Below are 17,930 nucleotides of genomic sequence, written 5' to 3'. Positions count from 1 at the left end.
GGAAAGCAGGAGGCAAAATTAACACGTTCTCATACCGGGAGTCGAACCCGGGCCGCCTGGGTGAAAGCCAGGAATCCTAACCGCTAGACCATATGGGAGCACGCAACCCTGCTGTTCCGGGCATCATGCAAGCAAACCACAGAAATATTAGAAAACACGCAAGAGAGTTGTCACTCAGAGTGTCGAAGGGTCGATGTATACTGGGGCTCAGTTGAAATGCAACGTCAGGACTTTTCCGAATTATGTCACACGAAGAGAGCACAGCCTTTTCCGCCCTGCCACGTGTGTATCGGTAACTCGCCGTGATCGTATAGTGGTCAGTACTTTGCGTTGTGGCCGCAACAACCCCAGTTCGAATCCGGGTCACGGCAGAATAGGGGCGTCTGCTTTTACTACTTGCACGAATGAAGGCAAAAAAAAGCCAATCGATGTGAACGAACGGCGCTTTACAGAGGAGTACTGCCTGACTGGATCGTTGATGAACGACAGAGGCCACTCTGACCTCTTCTCGGGTTTCTTCAATTACTTACTAAGGATCTTCTTCACATTCGCCCATGCAGGGGAAGCCAGTTACACCAAAGCAAACGTAGGAAAGTGCAATTCAAGCAGAGACCAGGAGGGACTTGTTTACACCGAGAGTGGTCGGAGAATGGAACAATGCGCCCAGCCCTGTTGGTGGAGCCGATTCTTGATGAGATCTTGGGCTCACTAAGAAGCCCCCGCTGGATGCTAATCTTTCTGCTGTTCTTGCAGGTCCTGCGCTGCTTTTGAGCCGACAAGGCTCGTCCTGGTCTGTCGGCACAACCCAATTGCAAATGATCGGCTCCGTGTACAGACGGAACGTGCGTTTGGTACAAGACTGCATGAAGGCACCGGAAATACATTGGGAACAAATGACCGGTCGCTCAATACCTCTGTGAAGTACAGGAGCATGCAGAACGAGGCTGTTTCCGCCCGGTCTCGAACCGGGGACTTCTCGCGTGTTAGGCGAACGTGATAGCCGCTACACTACGGAAACCTGCAGGGACAGTTGCTGGTGTCTCGCTTGCGTTTCCGGCTGAGAAAGGGAAGCGTCACTTTAGGCAGGGGGCGCTGGAGAGAGGAACAAAGGGCGCGATGAAACAAAATACCGAAACCCTGGATCTTTAGATCTTCAGTCTAACGCTCTCCCAACTGAGCTATTTCGGCGGTGGACAGAGCGCACAGCCACCTGCTCCAGCCTTCCTGTGTTGCGGCATGAGCGCACCAAGAGGAGCGGGAGAGTGTTGCAGGAACGTCACTCAGAAGGAAAGCCACCCAGCTGCGCCCTCTGAGCTCTGTCCAGCGCATCTTCCTCGCATGGACTCCTGCCTGCGACGGGCAGGAAACAATTAGCAAGAACAGAACAACACCCCATGGGTGTCTCATGACCACACCTTAGGTTGTGACACGTGCAGGTGTGAGGGGTTGCCGGGCTACTTTGGAGCAGAGCTTGGGCGGAGGGGGGGCGGGAAAGCAGACAAAGAGGTGACACCTCAAGGTCTGCACGATCACAGCTCTCCGCCGCCCCAGGCTTCCGCTCGATAAGCTGCTGGACACACCCGCCCCTCCTCACACAGACCGTGGAAAAGCCCCCGAGTGGGAGGGCTCTCTCTTCCTCCCAGGAGCTCTTGGACACGACGCACAGACAGGGTGCGGGGAGCTGCCGCCTGCAAACACGGCTCCAGGCAGGACTCCGCTCCGCAGGAGCCGCAGAGCAGAGCAGAGGAGATGGGGGCAGCTTAGCTCCTGTGCAGAGACCTGAGCTGCTGCTGCTGCAGACGCTGTCTTTTCTGCACTCGGGGTAGGAGTGAATGTTGAGTTGCCCTTAGAAATGAAGCAGAGCACTTCAACGGCACAGGTGTGTGTGTGTGCGTGCGCCCTGGTGATTCTGGGAGACAGATCGAACCTGGGCTAAAAGAGAGGAGGCTTAGCCCTCTTCCATTTGCTACTTCAAAGTTGTACAACCCATTTGTATCTGCTAGGCGGCGCAGTCGTCGTGCACAAAGAACGCTTTGAAAAGCGTCCAAAGCAAGTCATTCCGAGTTGGTCGTTTGTGTTTTCCACTAATGTAAGAGCTATTTCAAGTGCGACGTGGTGCGGCTTTTCAAATGCTTGTGGGCATTTCTCTGTTGTTGATTCTTTTTTTGTCTGTAACAAAGTGGCATTTTCATGTCCGGACGGGGAGACTTTATCATTCCGACATGAAGCCACCCTTAAGTCCTCTGAGGCGTGTCTGTCTGCAAGGCTTGTATTTTGGAAATGTTTTTTTGAAACGGAAAACGACTTTGAAATAGGCTTCCGCCGGCGTCTCGCGATCCAGGTAAGATTGTAGCAAGAACGCAGCGGCTGTGGGGCTTGCTGTAGTCGTGGCCGAGTGGTTAAGGCGATGGCCTAGAAATCCATTGGGGTCTCCCCGCGCAGGTTCGAATCCTGCCGACTACGTTATCTGCCTCCAGTCGGTGTGTTTCGGCGCAAGCAAAGAAGTGCGCCTCTTTGCTGTTCCTGGTGGTTTTAAAACGCCCAATCGCTTGTACCCGCTGCCTTGGAAATAAGTTCTTCAGCATCCGCGAATGGCATTTTGCAGCTGGAAGCAGATGTCGATGCACTTTGCACAGAGCACCAAAAAAGCGTCTTTTTTGAAGGCCCAGGCACTGAGCATTGGTGGTTCAGTGGTAGCATTCTCGCCTGCCATGCGGGAGGCTCGGGTTCGATTCCCGGCCAATGCAGTGGCTTTTGCAGCGAGCGGCTCCATCACTTGCATCCCCTTGCAACTCGCAACTGAAAACCCACTGAAGCTAAGCAGGTGTGAGCCAGGTCAGTACCCGAATAAGGGTGAGCTACAGGGAAAAACAAAGCTTCCAGCTGGAAGCGGTGTTAATGGTGCCGGCGGGGGGGCGCTCACCCTGAGGTCTGTGCGGGTCCCAATGCCCCAGTATAGTGACGGAGTTGCTGTGTTGTAAAAGGGCGCTGTCTTTTGGATGAGATGTAAAACCGAGGTCACAGCGTTCTGTGGTCATTCAAAATGACCACCAAAACCTTTGACAAAAGCTCTTGGTAATTGATGGTCTTCAATAATGCTTCTCCTTTAGGTACATTTTAAATCAGCTGAAAAATGCTGTGAAATGGGGGGGCACTTCAGGCCAGTGTAGGATTTGGGTTACAAGAACCATGAAACTGCACGAGAAAGCCCGTACACTGAATTACACGGCTTTCTATTCAAAGGAGGACAAAAGAAATTCCCTGAGTTTGATTTTTTGCAGCACAGAGAGGAGCACTGTCGTGAGGCTGGTTAGCTCAGTTGGTTAGAGTGTGGTGCTAATAACGCCAAGGTCGCGGGTTCGAGCCCCGTACGGACCAGGTCCTTTTCTCCTCTCTTACCAAAGCTGTTAGGTTCCTTTCCGTGGTGAGAGGGGTTGTCATGCAACGCTGCCACATAGTGCCGACAGACAAGAGTGTTGCGTGAGAAGAGAAAAGTGTTTGAAGATTTAAGAGTGTCTTAGGTGGAGCCAAAATCAAGTGTCACAAATGCAAGTGGTTGGATTTCCAATGTTTAATATGGTAAATCCTTAAGTTTCTTGGCGGTATCCTTTACAGTCCTCTGTTCGGTCGACAAGGGACTGAAGGGGGCAGCTTTCCTCACACATACAGTGCAATGTACTGTAGTGTTCCCCTTCATTGAATTCGCAGTTCTGCATCAGACCTCTAACTCGTTTCCTTAGCTTGGATTTAAGCCACGAAGCAGGCTTCTACTGTATAAGGAATCACAAACTATTTGAGAGGCCACCATCCCAGGGGGAACTGACAAAGTCTATCCCTAAACACCTAGCGCGGTCTCTCGAGAGACTGTCAAAAATCGCTTTCTCCGTTTGCGTTGCAAGTAAGTGAAAACGCGGTCTCAACCCAGAGCCACTTGGCAGCAGCGACACGTAAATACCGTTACTGTTACTGCTCGATACCGACGTTAGCCTACTATACCATGTTCAGCCACCGCTAGAAAATGCACGGCTCTAGAACCGGAGCAAACGACAGGAGGGCCAACGCCGAACGGGCACACATGTCAGACATGGAGCGCGACGAGAATGGGATTCGAACCCATGCGTGCAGAGCACAATGGATTAGCAGTCCATCGCCTTAACCACTCGGCCACCTCGTCGAGGGATCTGCGCTGTCCGGACATGGGTTGGCGCGCTCCAGATGATCTTTTTCTTTTTTTTCCCCCGTACTCGAGGGTCATTTTCCTGTTCCACATGCGATTTCAACATTTTCCTTGGGAGATGTCAAGCCAGCAAGCCACTGCTGTGGTTCAGTGGCCAGTGTGGAGTTCAGTGGCCCTGTTGTACACAGAAAGCACATTGAGCTCCTTGGACATGAAAAGTTCCAGATAAAAGCCATTTGTCACCCTTTCTCTTGGTGTTGATGTTGCTATTATATGTAAAGGTGGCAACTTGCTCAGCGAGCAGGCGGAGCACACACCGAATGCAGATGTGTCTGAGTGGTGTGTCCAAGTGGCTGTCAAAGGACAGCTCTCCTGGGGCGCCGTGGCTTAGTTGCTTAAGGTGCCTGTCTAGTACACAGGAGACCCTGGCTCCGAATCCCAGCGGTGCCTTTTTTGTTCTGTCTTCTCGAACAGAACTGGTCATTATGGACAACCGCCTACGGCTAGACTTAATTAAATGCAAGCATTCATTTCCTGTCTTGAACAACTTGTTTTTCTTATAATGGATGCAACTTGCAAAACATGAAATACAAACCTTGCTAATCAGCACTCGTGGCTGGCAAAAAAAAAAAGAAGTCAGCAATGTTTTTTTCTTTAACCTTAACCCTTCTAATGGAGAAGAGTTAAACGACCGAGTCTATGCAGCTTAAACGGTGCGCACGTCGGGTTCTTAGCTGAAAGGGTGGTAAATCACGCTCACCCCAGTCCTTAATCTTTTAAAGAGGATACAAAATTGAACCTAGTCGCCACATCACATACATCCTGTTCAACGATAAAAAGGTAACGTCTATCCTCACTCCAGAGTCAATCTCACGTTGAGGGCATATTTTTTTCCACTTTACCATGAGTCGGGCTCGGCTGCACAGAGGCGAGAGCAGAGCAATGAGGTCACGGGGACAGGGGAGTCACACGCTGGCTGTTTGAACACGCGGAAGATCACTGAGGGATCCACAGTATGTGGACCCTCCGTGCGCCATCAGTCCGCACTCCGGACTCTGAATCCTGCCATCCGAGTTAAGATCTCGGCGGAACCTGAGGCGCAGTTCCTTCTTAAAACGTAATCTGGTGAGCATTTCTAGAATCGTACTTGTATAGATGCAGCCTTTAATGTGTTGCTAGGTTAAAATTGATGACTTCTTGAACTTCAGTAGGCAACTGCCCTCTTGATTTCGGATTTAATTTCTTTATTACAGGGGCACTTTTATGAAGACAGAGTCATGTTCAGGTACTTTGCTTGATGGAGGAAGCTCATTTCGGACTCTGTGACCTGCTCACCTGGAAAGGTCTGCTGTACTACTACAAGAGAGAAGTAGAGTCTGGAAGAAGGGACAATTTTATGATGCTTTGGAAGATAATGTTTTTTTTTTCTTTGAAATCGAAATGAATCAGAATATCAGTGCAAAAGACAGACTCTTGGTTTGGTTTAAAGAGATATGGTTTTAAAACAGACAAAATGTAGAAAACAGGTGTTTCTCACTTTTGGAAAAGAATGGACCGGGGATAATATTTTACTAGTTGCAGTGCTGATCTCACTGGGTTACAGTCCTGCAGTGTCACACCGGGGCCAGTGGCGCAATGGATAACGCGTCTGACTACGGATCAGGAGATTGCAGGTTCGACTCCTGCCTGGCTCGGGTCGTTTTTAAACGCATCGGGCTACTCCCTAATTAGTCTGTGCTACTTACTGCATTGTAATCGTACCCAGTAAGAGATTTCCTTCATGTAAATGAACTGCACCTGACAGCTTTAGAAAAACACCTGGCCTCAGTACGGTGCTGAGAGCTCAGCGTTGCTGTTCTAATTAGCACGCACTGCATCGGCTATGAGCCTGAACTTTTCAATTATTCCGATCAGTAAGTCAACACGTAGTCCACATGAACGGTAGAAATATTCTCTTGTCTGTCTCTTGTTTGTATAGAACTGAATGTCCCTGACAATGTACTGTTAGTTTTAATTGAAGAACGGCATTTGTGTTCAAATATACCAGACAAGTTTATGTAACTGCTCATGCGACACTCAGATGTAATTAGTCAAGAAATAAAGTCGAACAACAGCTGCGGGTTTGATTCTGAATGTATGAGATTGCAGTGCCTTTTACTTCCATTGACAAATGATAGAGATTCGAAGAGAGATCCTTCAGACCAGCAAGCAAACCCACGGCTATTTCGGTTTTCTATCTAGGCAACGTTGGTGTCTGCAATAGCATACGTTGGTGCCGTAGGCTTTGGGAGGAAAACCTGCAGGATGGAAAGGTGATCTATAGCCTCATCTCTAGAGATGTTTTGTTGCTGTGGCATGTGTGTGACCCATATTAAAAAAAAAATATCGAAGCTGCCTCTAAATCTGCAAATGAAGATGAGTCGATATACCACTTGTTTTTCGTATAACTAGACATATATTCATTTGTTACTGATTTCATTCATTGAGCACGGGTACAATAGAGGTACAGCAATTCACTGTTTGACATGTCTGGTACAGAACCTACAGAACCTAGCAATTAAAAAAAGGGGTGAAACTGTCTTTAGACTCAGCATACAGTACCGAGGCCACCCATGACCAAATAAAGGCTAACCTCGATAATCAGCCTAAAGAACGCAGACTACAGCAAAACGACTGACTTTGAAAAGGGAATGAACGTCCGGAAGGAGTAGTGGAACTAGCTTGAGATGCTTCTCCGGACCCCTAACTAAAAGCCACCGAGAACCAGCAGCGGCGTCGACTCCTTTCGAACCGGGATCCTTCCGCAGCCACGCAGTTCGTGGTGTCCTAACCCTCCCGTATCTGATTTTGGACCATGCACATCAGGGGAGAGCACGAACGCAGTCCCCCACTACCAGAAATTATGCAGTCGAGATTCCCACATTTGGGGAATTCGCAGGGGTCAGCACAGCCGGAGTGCAACGGCCGAGCCTCGCCCTGGGTGAACCGATTCGATTTCGATTTTTAAGAACTTTATTTTCTTTTCACAAAAAAATACAGGACATCACAAATCAGAAAGCTTTACATTAATATACATACTTAAAACAGTATATATGATCACATCTCATTACATTTTGACACGGTAACAGTTACATAGCAACAATTTTCTTTTTTTCTGGTGCAAATCACATTCTTTACTTAAACATGATAATGTTTTTCACAGTTTCTTGAGATATTGACCTATGCTCTCTATTTCCCACAGATTTTCTGCTTCCTCCCTCCCTTCTCTCCACAGATCTCTGAGGTAATAGTTCTCTCGGGTGATGAACAGGGCCAGGCTACCTGCTGCCTTGACTGGGACCTCGATGCCTTTGAACAGCCCCATGTTCCTCACTCTCCACAGGGCGTCTTTCCCACTGTTCACCACGGCCCAGATCCTGTCAAACACGTCGGGAGGAAGTTTGACAGGAGAGATGCCGTATATGACGAAAGCAGCGGTCAGGGTAAATTGGGGCAAGAGAGCCTGCAACCAATCTTCAAACTGTGCCCAGAAGGCCTTAGCAAAAAAACAGGACCACAGGAGATGGGTCACAGTCTCCTCCTCGCCGCAGCCCACCCTAACGCAGCGAGGGCTGGGGGTGAGGCCCCTACGGTACAAGAAAGTTCGTACCGGTAAGCACTGGTGGAAGACACTCCAGGCTAAATCTCTGTTAATGTTGCACAGAAATTTAGAGGATGTGTGTCTCCACACCTTCCTTGTTTGGGCTGATGTTAAAATGCCCACAGGGGTCTGCCTATTGTTCTGGGGTGCAACGAAATCTTCCAGTTTTTGGACGCTGACATCTCGGAGGGGAATATGGCCAATTGGGTGAGATCTTAGAAAACTTTTAACTGTCCCATAAATTGCAGGGCATGTGTCAGAGAGTGGGACGTCCAGCTTGGGTCTGACACCCCACACTCTGAACTCCTCCCTACCTACCCAGAGCCTGGAAAAATAAGTCCAGGTACGCGCTGCAGGTGCTGTTGCAAAGCCTCTCAGCACAGAGGCCAGGAAAATGCACAGCAGCTTCGTAGCAATATCTGGGACAGACTTCCCCCCTGAGGGTAGCGGCCTGTACATTATTTCCCTTCTGAGTCTTTCCTGCTTCCCACCCCATAGAAATTGAAACATCAATCTCCTCAGCACCGCTGCAACACGGTGTGGGATTGGGAAGGTAGAAGCCAGAAAATTCAAGACAGGCAAGAGCTCGGCTTTGATGACCAGCACCTTCCCTGTCATGGTGAGGTCTCGGTCCTTCCATTGCATCAGTTTTTTGTTTAAGATTGGCAATTTGTTCTGCCAATTTACTGTTCCCATCTCTTCTCCAAAATACACCCCCAGGACCTTAATTCTCTTCTCTTGCAGCCTGAGATCATGTCCTTCTTTTGGCTCCCTCCAGTTCTGATAAAAAATCTCACTCTTAGATTTGTTAATTTTTGCGGATGAAGCCAAAGAGAAACGATCACAGCACTGCAGAGCTCTGCTAATTGAGGCATTGTCAGAGAGGAGCAGGGTGACGTCATCCATGTATAGAGATGTCTTTACCTCTCCTCCCCCACTTCCAGGCACTGGTATCCGATTAATGGCCTGATCCTGGCGCAAGGCACAGGCTAAGGGCTCCATAGCCAAAACGAATAACAAGGGGGATAATGGGCAGGCCTGCCTCACCTCTGAACAGACTTCAAAGGGGCGTGATCTATTGCCATTAACCATTACTCTGCTGTTGCTACCTGTGTACAGCAGGTTAATCCACTTTCTCATGATGGGGCCAAAATTCATGTGCTCAAGTACCGATGTTAAGTACTGCCGGTTTAGGCGGTCAAAGGCCTTTTCTAGGTCTACACCTAAAATGCACAGAGGGAGGGAGCGATCCTCTGAGTACAGACAAACATCCCTCAACAAGGCCAGGTTGTCGCTCATCAGGCGTCCTGCTATCCCACAAGTCTGTTCTTTCCCTACCAGTGAGGCCACTACATTTTGTAGGCGCAGGATCTTAGTGTCCACGCCTAAGAGGCTGAGGGGTCTCCAGTTCTTTATGTCATTCTTTGCTCCTTTCTTAAACAAGAGAGAGATAGTGCCTTCTCTTAAGGAGTCAGGCAGCAATTCTGTCTTATAGCTTTCCTCGAATAGGAGCAGTAGCGGATCCTGAAGCAGATCCCAAAAGGTGCAATAAAATTCTTTAGGGAGCCCGTCAGCACCCGGAGTTTTCCCCTTCTGTAAGCTCTCCATAGCCTGTCTCAGCTCTTCTACTGTCAAATCCCTCTCAAGTACTTCCCTATCTTCTTCACTCAAAACGTTTTCTAGCTTTGAGGTAAAAAAATGAATTTCTTCATCCTTTACCTCTGTAGAGCTGTACAGTCTTGAGTAGAAGGCCTCGGTGCAGGAGAGGATAGCACTCGGCTCTGTTCTCTCTCGTCCCTCCTCATCAACTACACTTTCCATGACAGACTTGGAGCCTACCACTTTCCTGAAAAAGAAGCGAGTACACTTCTCATTTTCTTCCAAGAACTGCACTCTGCTTCTTAACAGCACTCCTCGACTACTTTCTTCGGCTATGCTCCGGATGTCCTTTTTTAAAAGGGTGATATCCTCGAGCACATCGAAGCCACTGTGCAGCATCGTGTAGAGACGCTGCAGCTGCCTCTGTTTCCTGGCTAGCACTCCTCTCCGTCTGGCAGCAGCCTTCCTTCCCTCAGCCATGAAAAAGGCCTTTGTCCTCACCTTCACCTCCTCCCACCACTCTCCTACTGACCCGTACAGACACTGCAAGGACAGCCACTGTGATAGTTTCTCCTTGTAGCGGGATACAACCCCCTCGTTCTCTAGCAGCTTTGTGTTGAGTTTCCAGAGGCCTGGGCCAAAGACAGTCCCGCCCTGGAGTTCCACTCTACACCCTAAAGCCTGATGATCTGAGAAGAAGACAGGCTGAAGAGTGACCCCAACAACTTTCACTCTCTCTGAGACAAAGCAATAGTCAATTCTGGAGCTGCTATTCCTCCCTGACCATGTATATCCTGCTGTTGTGGGATATATACATCTATATGTGTCTGAGAGTTTAAAGTCTTGAACTAAGTTTTGCAGGGCCAGTGAGCTGGAATCCAATTTTATCGGAGAGCTAGACTGCCTGTCTGTGTGCTCTAAGATACAATTAAAATCCCCTCCCACTATCACGTCTGTGCTACTTAACAATAGGGGAGAGAGTGCCTTGAGTAGCTCCACCCTTCCTCCCACATCAGTAGGACAATACACATTGATTAGCCGCAGGTTAACGGTCCCCCATTCCACATCCACACACAGCAACCTGCCATCTATGACCCTCTGAATACTTTTCAATTTGAAAGCCCATCCTTTGAAAAGAATGGCCACGCCAGAGGCTCTGTTGTTATTGTCCCCTGACCAAACAGAAGGCCCTTTATCCCACCTATCTTCAAAGCTTTTATACCTCTCTTGATAGGCTAAAGCACACTCCTGCAACATCAACACATCTCCCTCTCTCTGCTGGAGGTAATCAAAGACAGACTGGCATTTCACTCTGTCATTGATACCTCTGGTGTTAAGAGAAATTATGTTTAGAGCCATATTACATAAGAAAGTGGAACCAGTCTTTACAAAACACATTTCTCTTCGGTCTCACCTGTTACCTTCTTCTTTTTCTTTTTCTTCTTACCAATTTCCTGCCAGCCATCCTCTGAATGAGCCTTCATCAGGGTGGCAGCAGTAAAAGCGTTCACGGAGTCCATTTCAAGGAAGGGGGTAGAGGGAGGGGTGGAGGGGTTCCAGCTGTCCCCATCGCCATGCTCTCCTTCCTCCTCGCTCGGGGAGAAAACAGAGTCATTTTTGCACTCCGGCTGTGCTGACCCCTGTGAATTCCCCAAATGTGGGAATCTCGACTGCATAATTTCTGGTAGTGGGGGACTGGGTTCGCGCTCTCCCCTGATGTGCTTGGTCCAAAATCAGATACGGGAGGGTTAGGACACCACGAGCTGCGTGGCTGCGGAAGGATCCCGGTTCGACAGGAGTGGACGCCGCTGCTGGTTCTCGCTGGCTTTTAGTTAGGGGTCCGGAGAAGCATCTCAAGCTAGTTCCACTACTCCTTCCGGACGTTCATTCCCTTTTCAAAGTCAGTCGTTTTGCTGTAGTCTGCGTTCTTTAGGCTGATTATCGAGGTTAGCCTTTATTTGGTCATGGGGGGCCTCGGTACTGTATGCTGAGTCTAAAGACAGTTTCACCCGTTTTCTGATTGCTGGGTTCTGTACCAGTGCAGACATGTCAAACAGTGAATGGCTGTACCTCTATTGTATCCATGCTCAATGAATGAAATTGGTAACAAATGAATATATGTCTAGTTATACGAAAAACGAGTGGTTTATCGACTCATCTTCATTTGCAGATTTAGAGGCAGCTTCGATATTCGTTTTACAGACGGGTTTTTTTTTTTGAATATGGGTCACACACATGCCACAGCAACAAAACATCTCTAGAGATGAGGCTATAGATCACCTTTCCATCCTGCAGGTTTTCCTCCCAAAGCCTACGGCACCAACGGCGACCCCTGCTGGCCGGGAGAGCAAAAGCTTACAGCACCTGGTATTCCCAGGCAGTCTCCCATCCAAGTACTAACCAGGCCCGACGCTGCTTAGCTTCCGAGATCAGACGAGATCGGGCATGTTCAGGGTGGTGTGGCCGTAAGCGAAACCCCTGGCGCCTGACTCGCTACTTGAAGCTGTGTGTGGCGGGGGTTCCGTGCCCCCCGAGCGGGACTGAAGGATCGTTCGTGTGCAACTCTTTGGAAAGGAGCTGCTTTCCAAATCGCATTGCGTGCCTGGATGTTGGCGAATGCGCTCCCTTGTGTTGGCTCGTCCTGCACTGGAGGAGGACAAACAATCTGCACGGAGGAGCACCAGGCAAGTCTTCAGTGCACAGCACTCTGGAAACATTTCGGGGCTGTCGCGTGTTTATTTCAGCACGTAAAGCGCACCGGTCCAACACGTCGGCCGGGCGCACGGCGCCTCCGCCCTCTTGCTGCCCCTGCAGCTGCTTCACTTTTCCCTTTAGTTGCCATCGATTTTTTTGTAGTGCTATACATATACGATTGAGGTATCTTAGAGTTCTCCTTCGAAGACCCAGCACTCTCTTTTCTTTTCCCAGTGTTACTCATATCGGACTTTTTAAACCTAAAAAAAAATCGTTTTTTTTTCTTTCAATTATAACTGAAGTTTAAACAACTAGTGTTAAGTCCTTATTTTTCTGTAGTCAAAAAAAGCAAAAATTAACATTCAGGTCATGAAAAACTCAAAAAAACTCCCCAACCACTAAACTTTACCTCCCACCTGAGCGCCATCTTGAACGCCCCTACCACCAGAGAATGCTCACGATTTCGGAAGCTGTCTCCGGGACGTGCTGATTCCACACATCCTGAATAAATCATGATATTGTTAGTTGTTGTAGCTAGACGTTCAAATGAGTTTCATGGCCAGATGGACTGTTTCCTCCAGCGGTATAATATTGCAGTGAGACAGCACGATGCCTGCAAGACTATGTCACGCTAAACGCCACAGATTGTGTTTGTCCGTTCGTGTCAGTCGTCCCGCAGCCACGGGAAGTGGGACACAAACATGCTGCAATGCTTTCAGGACGTTAGGATTTGTTTGTGCAACATCCGAGAAGAGTTCTTGTGGCTTGAATGTGAACTGTACGTGCCCGCCCCCTTTCCTCTGTAGTGCATGAGTTCCTCCCGGCATGCCCTTCGTCATTGTTCTGTCATCTTGTATTTAAAGGGTTGTATTTCTGCTGCTGAAAATAAGCAACGGTTTTCTCACAACGCCCTTTGTTCCCAACGGAGCCCTTGTCTGTCATGAAATTCTTCAAAACCTCAAGCTAGAAGAAGAAGAAGACGACAAATATGAAGCGTTATAGCAACGACATGCCATGAGACGATCGATAACGATTTCCATAGGATCCCCGCGGTTGCCTGGCAACCGTCAGCTTTGCGCAGTGGCAGTATCGTAGCCTGTGAGGTTTAGCCGAGGCGCGATTATTGCTAGTTGAAAACTTTTCCCAATACCCCGCTTCCGCCGGTTTGCAATACAATCGGCGAAAGCAATTTTTGACAGTCTCGTCAGAGACTGAGCAAGGTGTTTAAAGACAGATTTGGTCACGGTGATATCATGGTAGAAAGAAACGAGCTTGTTACGTGTCAACAGAAACGCTCTTTAGCTCTTTCAGCTTTATGCAGAGAACAGCGTCTGTCGAGATTACTTTTGAGTCAGCGCGAAACGCCGTGTGCTGTCAGTATGATTTCATATTGCTCGTAGCGGCGTCTGGCTTTTGTCTGTCAAACGTTAGGTTGCGCTTCTTCATGCTGCATCGTCGGCATGAGTGGAGCATTTTAAACGTCTGTACTTACTGCGCCCCATAAGAAATCGTTTGTCCCCATTCAAAAGAGATTGTGCGATGTCTTGCAGCGTTCGCAAAGCAAACCTTTGACAGTTTGAAAAGAGGAATTTATTCTGCTTCCTGTGCGTGCAGTAGTTACAAAGTTGAACGTCTTTACACGATCTGCTGCAGTTTTCAGTGGGTGGGCTTTGTCAAATGGCTTGGAAAAACGCACTGTGTTTCGGCTCGGGAAACATCATGAGCAGTGTCCTGCATGTTTTCTGTGTATAGCTGTCTTTTAACGCATACAGAATTCATTCGAAATCATTGATTTCTCCAATTAACAAGGGTCCCTTTTTGAACCTGCCAGAAGCATTCTTTCAATGTAACAGATTTACTCCGGGGAAGGGCAGCATGACATTGAGAGTAGCTCAAGCTTTCAGCACCTTTATCTGACTGCATGTATGCAGACACTGCTCAGAATCCCCTGTAAGATTCTCCTTCAATTCCGTTTTGCAGTGCTTTAGCTCTTTCAAAAGGCTTCGCTTTGCTAGTCACAATCCAAGGCTCATGACAGCATTTGAAAACATTCGCAACTGCGTTGGCCGGGAATTGAACCTGGGTTAACTGCTTTGAAGGCAGCTATGCGCAACACTGGCTCGCTCCAGAATAAATCTCACGTCGAGGGCATATTTTTTTCCATTTTACCGTGAGTCGGGCTCAGCTGCACAGAGGAGAGAGCAGAGCAAAGAGGTCACGGGGACAGGGGAGTCACACGCTAACGGTTTGAATACGCGGAAGATCACTGAGGGATCCACAGTATATGGACCCTCCGTGCGCCATCAGTCCGCACTCCGGACTCTGAATCCTGCCATCCGAGTTAAGATCTCGGCGGAACCTGAGGCGCAGTTCCTTCTTAAAACGTAATCTGGTGAGCATTTCTAGAATCGTACTTGTATAGATGCAGCCTTTAATGTGTTGCTAGGTTAAAATTGATGACTTCTTGTATTTCAGTAGGCAACTGCCCTCTTGATTTCGGATTTAATTTCTTTATTACAGGGGCACTTTTATGAAGACAGAGTCATGTTCAGGTACTTTGCTTGATGGAGGAAGCTCATTTCGGACTCTGTGATCTGCTCACCTGGAAAGGTCTGCTATACTACTACAAGAGAGAAGTAGAGTCTGGAAGAAGGGACAATTTTATGATGCTTTGGAAGATAATGTTTTTTTTTTCTTATACTGAAAATGAAAGGTAGTTGTTTCTATATGGACTCAGTCTTTGGAATTTGTATATATATATTTCAGTGATCCCTCAGCCATTCCTTCTGTATTGTAATTCAATTTCTCTTTTAAAATTCCTTCCCCACTTCTAGGACCTGCAGTTGCTGAACTCCACAATGGCTTCTATTGGAAAGTCTGTGACTGAGACCAAGTGTTCACTTTTTTATGAAACCATTATTTATTTAGGAGCAATGAGCAATTCTTATATAAATGCAATAAAATCATTATGCTCAAACTATGAGAGAGAAAATTAAGGATAATTTAAGAAATCAGTCTTAGCTTGTTTCTATACACAGATGGTATTATTTATTTTCAAAGGAAACCCGCGAGGATTCCCCTGGTGTGCAAGATGTGCCTGAATACTCTTGATCAGCTTCCTGCTCACTTGAAGAGGGTGTGTATGAAGCACGCCACGGCAGAAAACATCAGGATGGCCTCTCAACAGGCGAGGGAGGACATGATGAATCACCTGAAGAACGGGGTCATCGTGGATTACCACAGAATAGAGATCGTGTCTGGTGAGGCAAACAGGATAGTGGTTGTAAGACTGCTAGAGTCCTTGGGCCTTTTTGTACATGGGAAGCCTGAAGACACATTGGCAAGGTGAGATATTTTTAATCTGTAAGGCTTCTGTAGTTTCTTTTTGAAATCATTGTTACAACATATTATGTAAAAGCATGTTGAAAAGAATCTACCTGCATTCCAGCGGCCCTGAGCAAGAGGCCGCAGTCCAGGAGGAAGAGATGCCAGAGGCTGCTCTAGAAACTGAAACAGAAGCGGATAAGGAAGGGGAAGATGTGAGCTCTGAAGAACTCTATCAGCAGTAAGACTTTTTATTTTTCAGATGTATCTATTTTTTACTAAAATTCTAATTTGTCTTATAGGTATAAAATGTTTAAACCGGTGTTTTATATCCTTACAGGCCCTGAGTAGTTAAAAAGTATCAGCAGGCCGGAAGAGAGTGGCCCAAGCTGGACTCTATAGAAAGCACTCCCTGGATGCTCCTCTCCTGATTGGATTCAAACAGTACCTTACCAAGGATCTGGGAGTGGCAAATTATTCTCAGGAGGTATTTATTTTTTAAAGGCATTTAAAATTAAGCAATGGTATCTTCATTGTAAATGTTTTTATTTCTTAGCTTAAAATTCACCCATGTGAAATGATGTCAGCCATAAACATCATGACTCTATATTTCCTACCTGAATCTATTCTACTTAAATTATTACATTATACACAATTTGAGTTCATTTTAAAAAGTAAAAGGTAATGAAAGGAATGCATTTTCATAAGAAAGATAATACCGATATGCATGTGATAATCTTCCTTATATCATGTAGTGCATCATTTGGACACTTTGTGGGCTTCAAATACAAAGAAAATCATGTTCTATGGTACAAGATAAATACAAAACTTAAGCTTTTATTTTAATTAGATTTCTTTATAAAGCATAAGCAATCATTTATTACATCGCTTCTTGAATTAAATCTTTTGACAAGAGGTAAGACTTCTGTTACATTTAAACCCATGTTTAGCTGTGTTTTTTAGATTTAACTGAACCAATTTCTGTGTGTGATAATGTCCTTGAATTCTGACAACATCACACTAAATTACATGATATAAAACAGCTAATGTTTCTAGAGATAAAGTTTCTGAGATGCTTCTAATTACTTTTTCTTACCAGGGACAGTTTAATTCACCTTGTACAGTACTGTAAGACCAAGATACTTTTTTTAAAAGTTATTTAACATTTTATAGAACTTTGTCTACTATGGCAACATGATGTGCTTGGTGAAACTTGGAAAAATACTGCTTGGCCACTTATCTTAAGATAAAGATAGGATAAAGGTTTATCTTTTGCACCTACCTGACCCCCAGGGAAGGCCAATGCTTTCTAAGTTGATGGTTCCCTACAGTAGACTGTACTTTAATTTCAAAGGTAATGTATATTGACCCAAATCAGTTTTGGAATCCAATCTACTGACGAGATGGAGCACATCCTTTTTTCAGGATTTTAGCATCATACGTTTGGTATATTTAGTTCCTAATGATGAAAGAAATGATCATAGAACATTTGGACACTTTGTGGGCTTGAAATACAAAGCAAATCATGTTCTATGGTACAAGATAAATACAAAACTTAAGCTTTTATTTTAATTAGATTTGTTTATAAAGCATAAGCAATCATTTATTACATTAATATATGTAAAAATAACATTTTAGCATCATACGTTTAGTATATTTAGTCCCTAATGCTGAAAGAAATGAGCATAGAACATGACATCTAACCTTACCTGCGGTGTTTTTAATCCCTATTGCTCAATGCACGGTGAAAGCATTCCATACATGTGTCTGACAATGAGGAATGGGCCCCTGAGACAGTCATTTGCCTGTTTCACAAATGATCGTATTTTACTAGAGATTCTGTTTGGGATTCAGATGTGCATTCGGACAGCAATCCCTTTCAAGAAATGATATGTTCTGGATGAGGTCAAAGGTGCTGGAACACTGTATCTAGGATGTGTTTGCAGAGACTGTGTGTCTCCTGCTTCAACGCAGTGATAAACAGATGTGCTCCTTTAATTTATTGGTACATGCCCAGGGCAGTAAGCAGTCTGAGGATTTATTTCCAGATGGCATAGAGCAGTGAAGCAGTGAAGTAGTGCAAAACACTGGATCATTATATTATTAGAATCTATTCTACTTAAATTATTACATTATACTCAATTTGAGTTCATTTTAAAAAGTAAAAGGTAATGAAAGGAATGCATTTTCATAAGAAAGATAATACCGATATGCATGTGATAATCTTCCTTATATCATGTAGTGCGTCATTTGGACACTTTGTGGGCTTGAAATACAAAGAAAATCATGTTCTATGGTACAAGATAAATACAAAACTTAAGCTTTTATTTTAATTAGATTTGTTTCTAAAGCATAAGCAATCATTTATTACATTAATATATGTGAAAATAACATTTTAGCATCATATGTTTAGTATATTTAGTCCCTAATGCCGAAAGAAATGATCATTTGTTTAACATGCACGGGTCTGTCTCAAAGGATGCAGTACTCCTGAAG

At 46.1% G+C, this 17,930-nt stretch overlaps 6 non-coding genes and 2 pseudogenes across 6 annotated transcripts; 3 read left to right on the top strand and 5 right to left on the bottom strand.

Annotated features, from left to right (window-relative positions):
- Nucleotides 1–26: 26 nt before the first annotated feature.
- On the bottom strand, nucleotides 27–98 carry trnae-uuc (transfer RNA glutamic acid (anticodon UUC)). The gene has a single exon. It is a non-coding gene; the product is annotated as a tRNA-Glu (tRNA).
- An 847-nt stretch (nucleotides 99–945) lies between these two features.
- Nucleotides 946–1,018, bottom strand: trnav-aac (transfer RNA valine (anticodon AAC)). The gene has a single exon. It is a non-coding gene; the product is annotated as a tRNA-Val (tRNA).
- Nucleotides 1,019–4,092: 3,074 nt separating this feature from the next.
- trnas-gcu (transfer RNA serine (anticodon GCU)) lies at nucleotides 4,093–4,174 on the bottom strand. The gene has a single exon. It is a non-coding gene; the product is annotated as a tRNA-Ser (tRNA).
- Nucleotides 4,175–5,798: 1,624 nt separating this feature from the next.
- On the top strand, nucleotides 5,799–5,871 carry trnar-acg (transfer RNA arginine (anticodon ACG)). Its single transcript has one exon. It is a non-coding gene; the product is annotated as a tRNA-Arg (tRNA).
- A 1,168-nt stretch (nucleotides 5,872–7,039) lies between these two features.
- LOC138232844 (U1 spliceosomal RNA) lies at nucleotides 7,040–7,180 on the bottom strand (annotated as a pseudogene).
- A 3,771-nt stretch (nucleotides 7,181–10,951) lies between these two features.
- LOC138232850 (U1 spliceosomal RNA) lies at nucleotides 10,952–11,132 on the top strand (annotated as a pseudogene).
- A 636-nt stretch (nucleotides 11,133–11,768) lies between these two features.
- On the bottom strand, nucleotides 11,769–11,887 carry LOC138232961 (5S ribosomal RNA). Its single transcript, XR_011187401.1, has one exon. It is a non-coding gene; the product is annotated as a 5S ribosomal RNA (ribosomal RNA).
- Nucleotides 11,888–13,179: 1,292 nt separating this feature from the next.
- LOC138232866 (U4 spliceosomal RNA) lies at nucleotides 13,180–13,321 on the top strand. Its single transcript, XR_011187308.1, has one exon. It is a non-coding gene; the product is annotated as a U4 spliceosomal RNA (small nuclear RNA).
- The last annotated feature ends 4,609 nt before the right edge of the window (nucleotides 13,322–17,930 follow it).

The sequence above is a fragment of the Lepisosteus oculatus genome, unplaced genomic scaffold, assembly GCF_040954835.1.
Source record: "Lepisosteus oculatus isolate fLepOcu1 unplaced genomic scaffold, fLepOcu1.hap2 HAP2_SCAFFOLD_64, whole genome shotgun sequence".
Lineage (NCBI taxonomy): Eukaryota > Metazoa > Chordata > Actinopteri > Semionotiformes > Lepisosteidae > Lepisosteus > Lepisosteus oculatus.
Note: the sequence above shows the minus strand (reverse complement) of the source record. Positions and strands in the feature narration are given on the sequence as shown.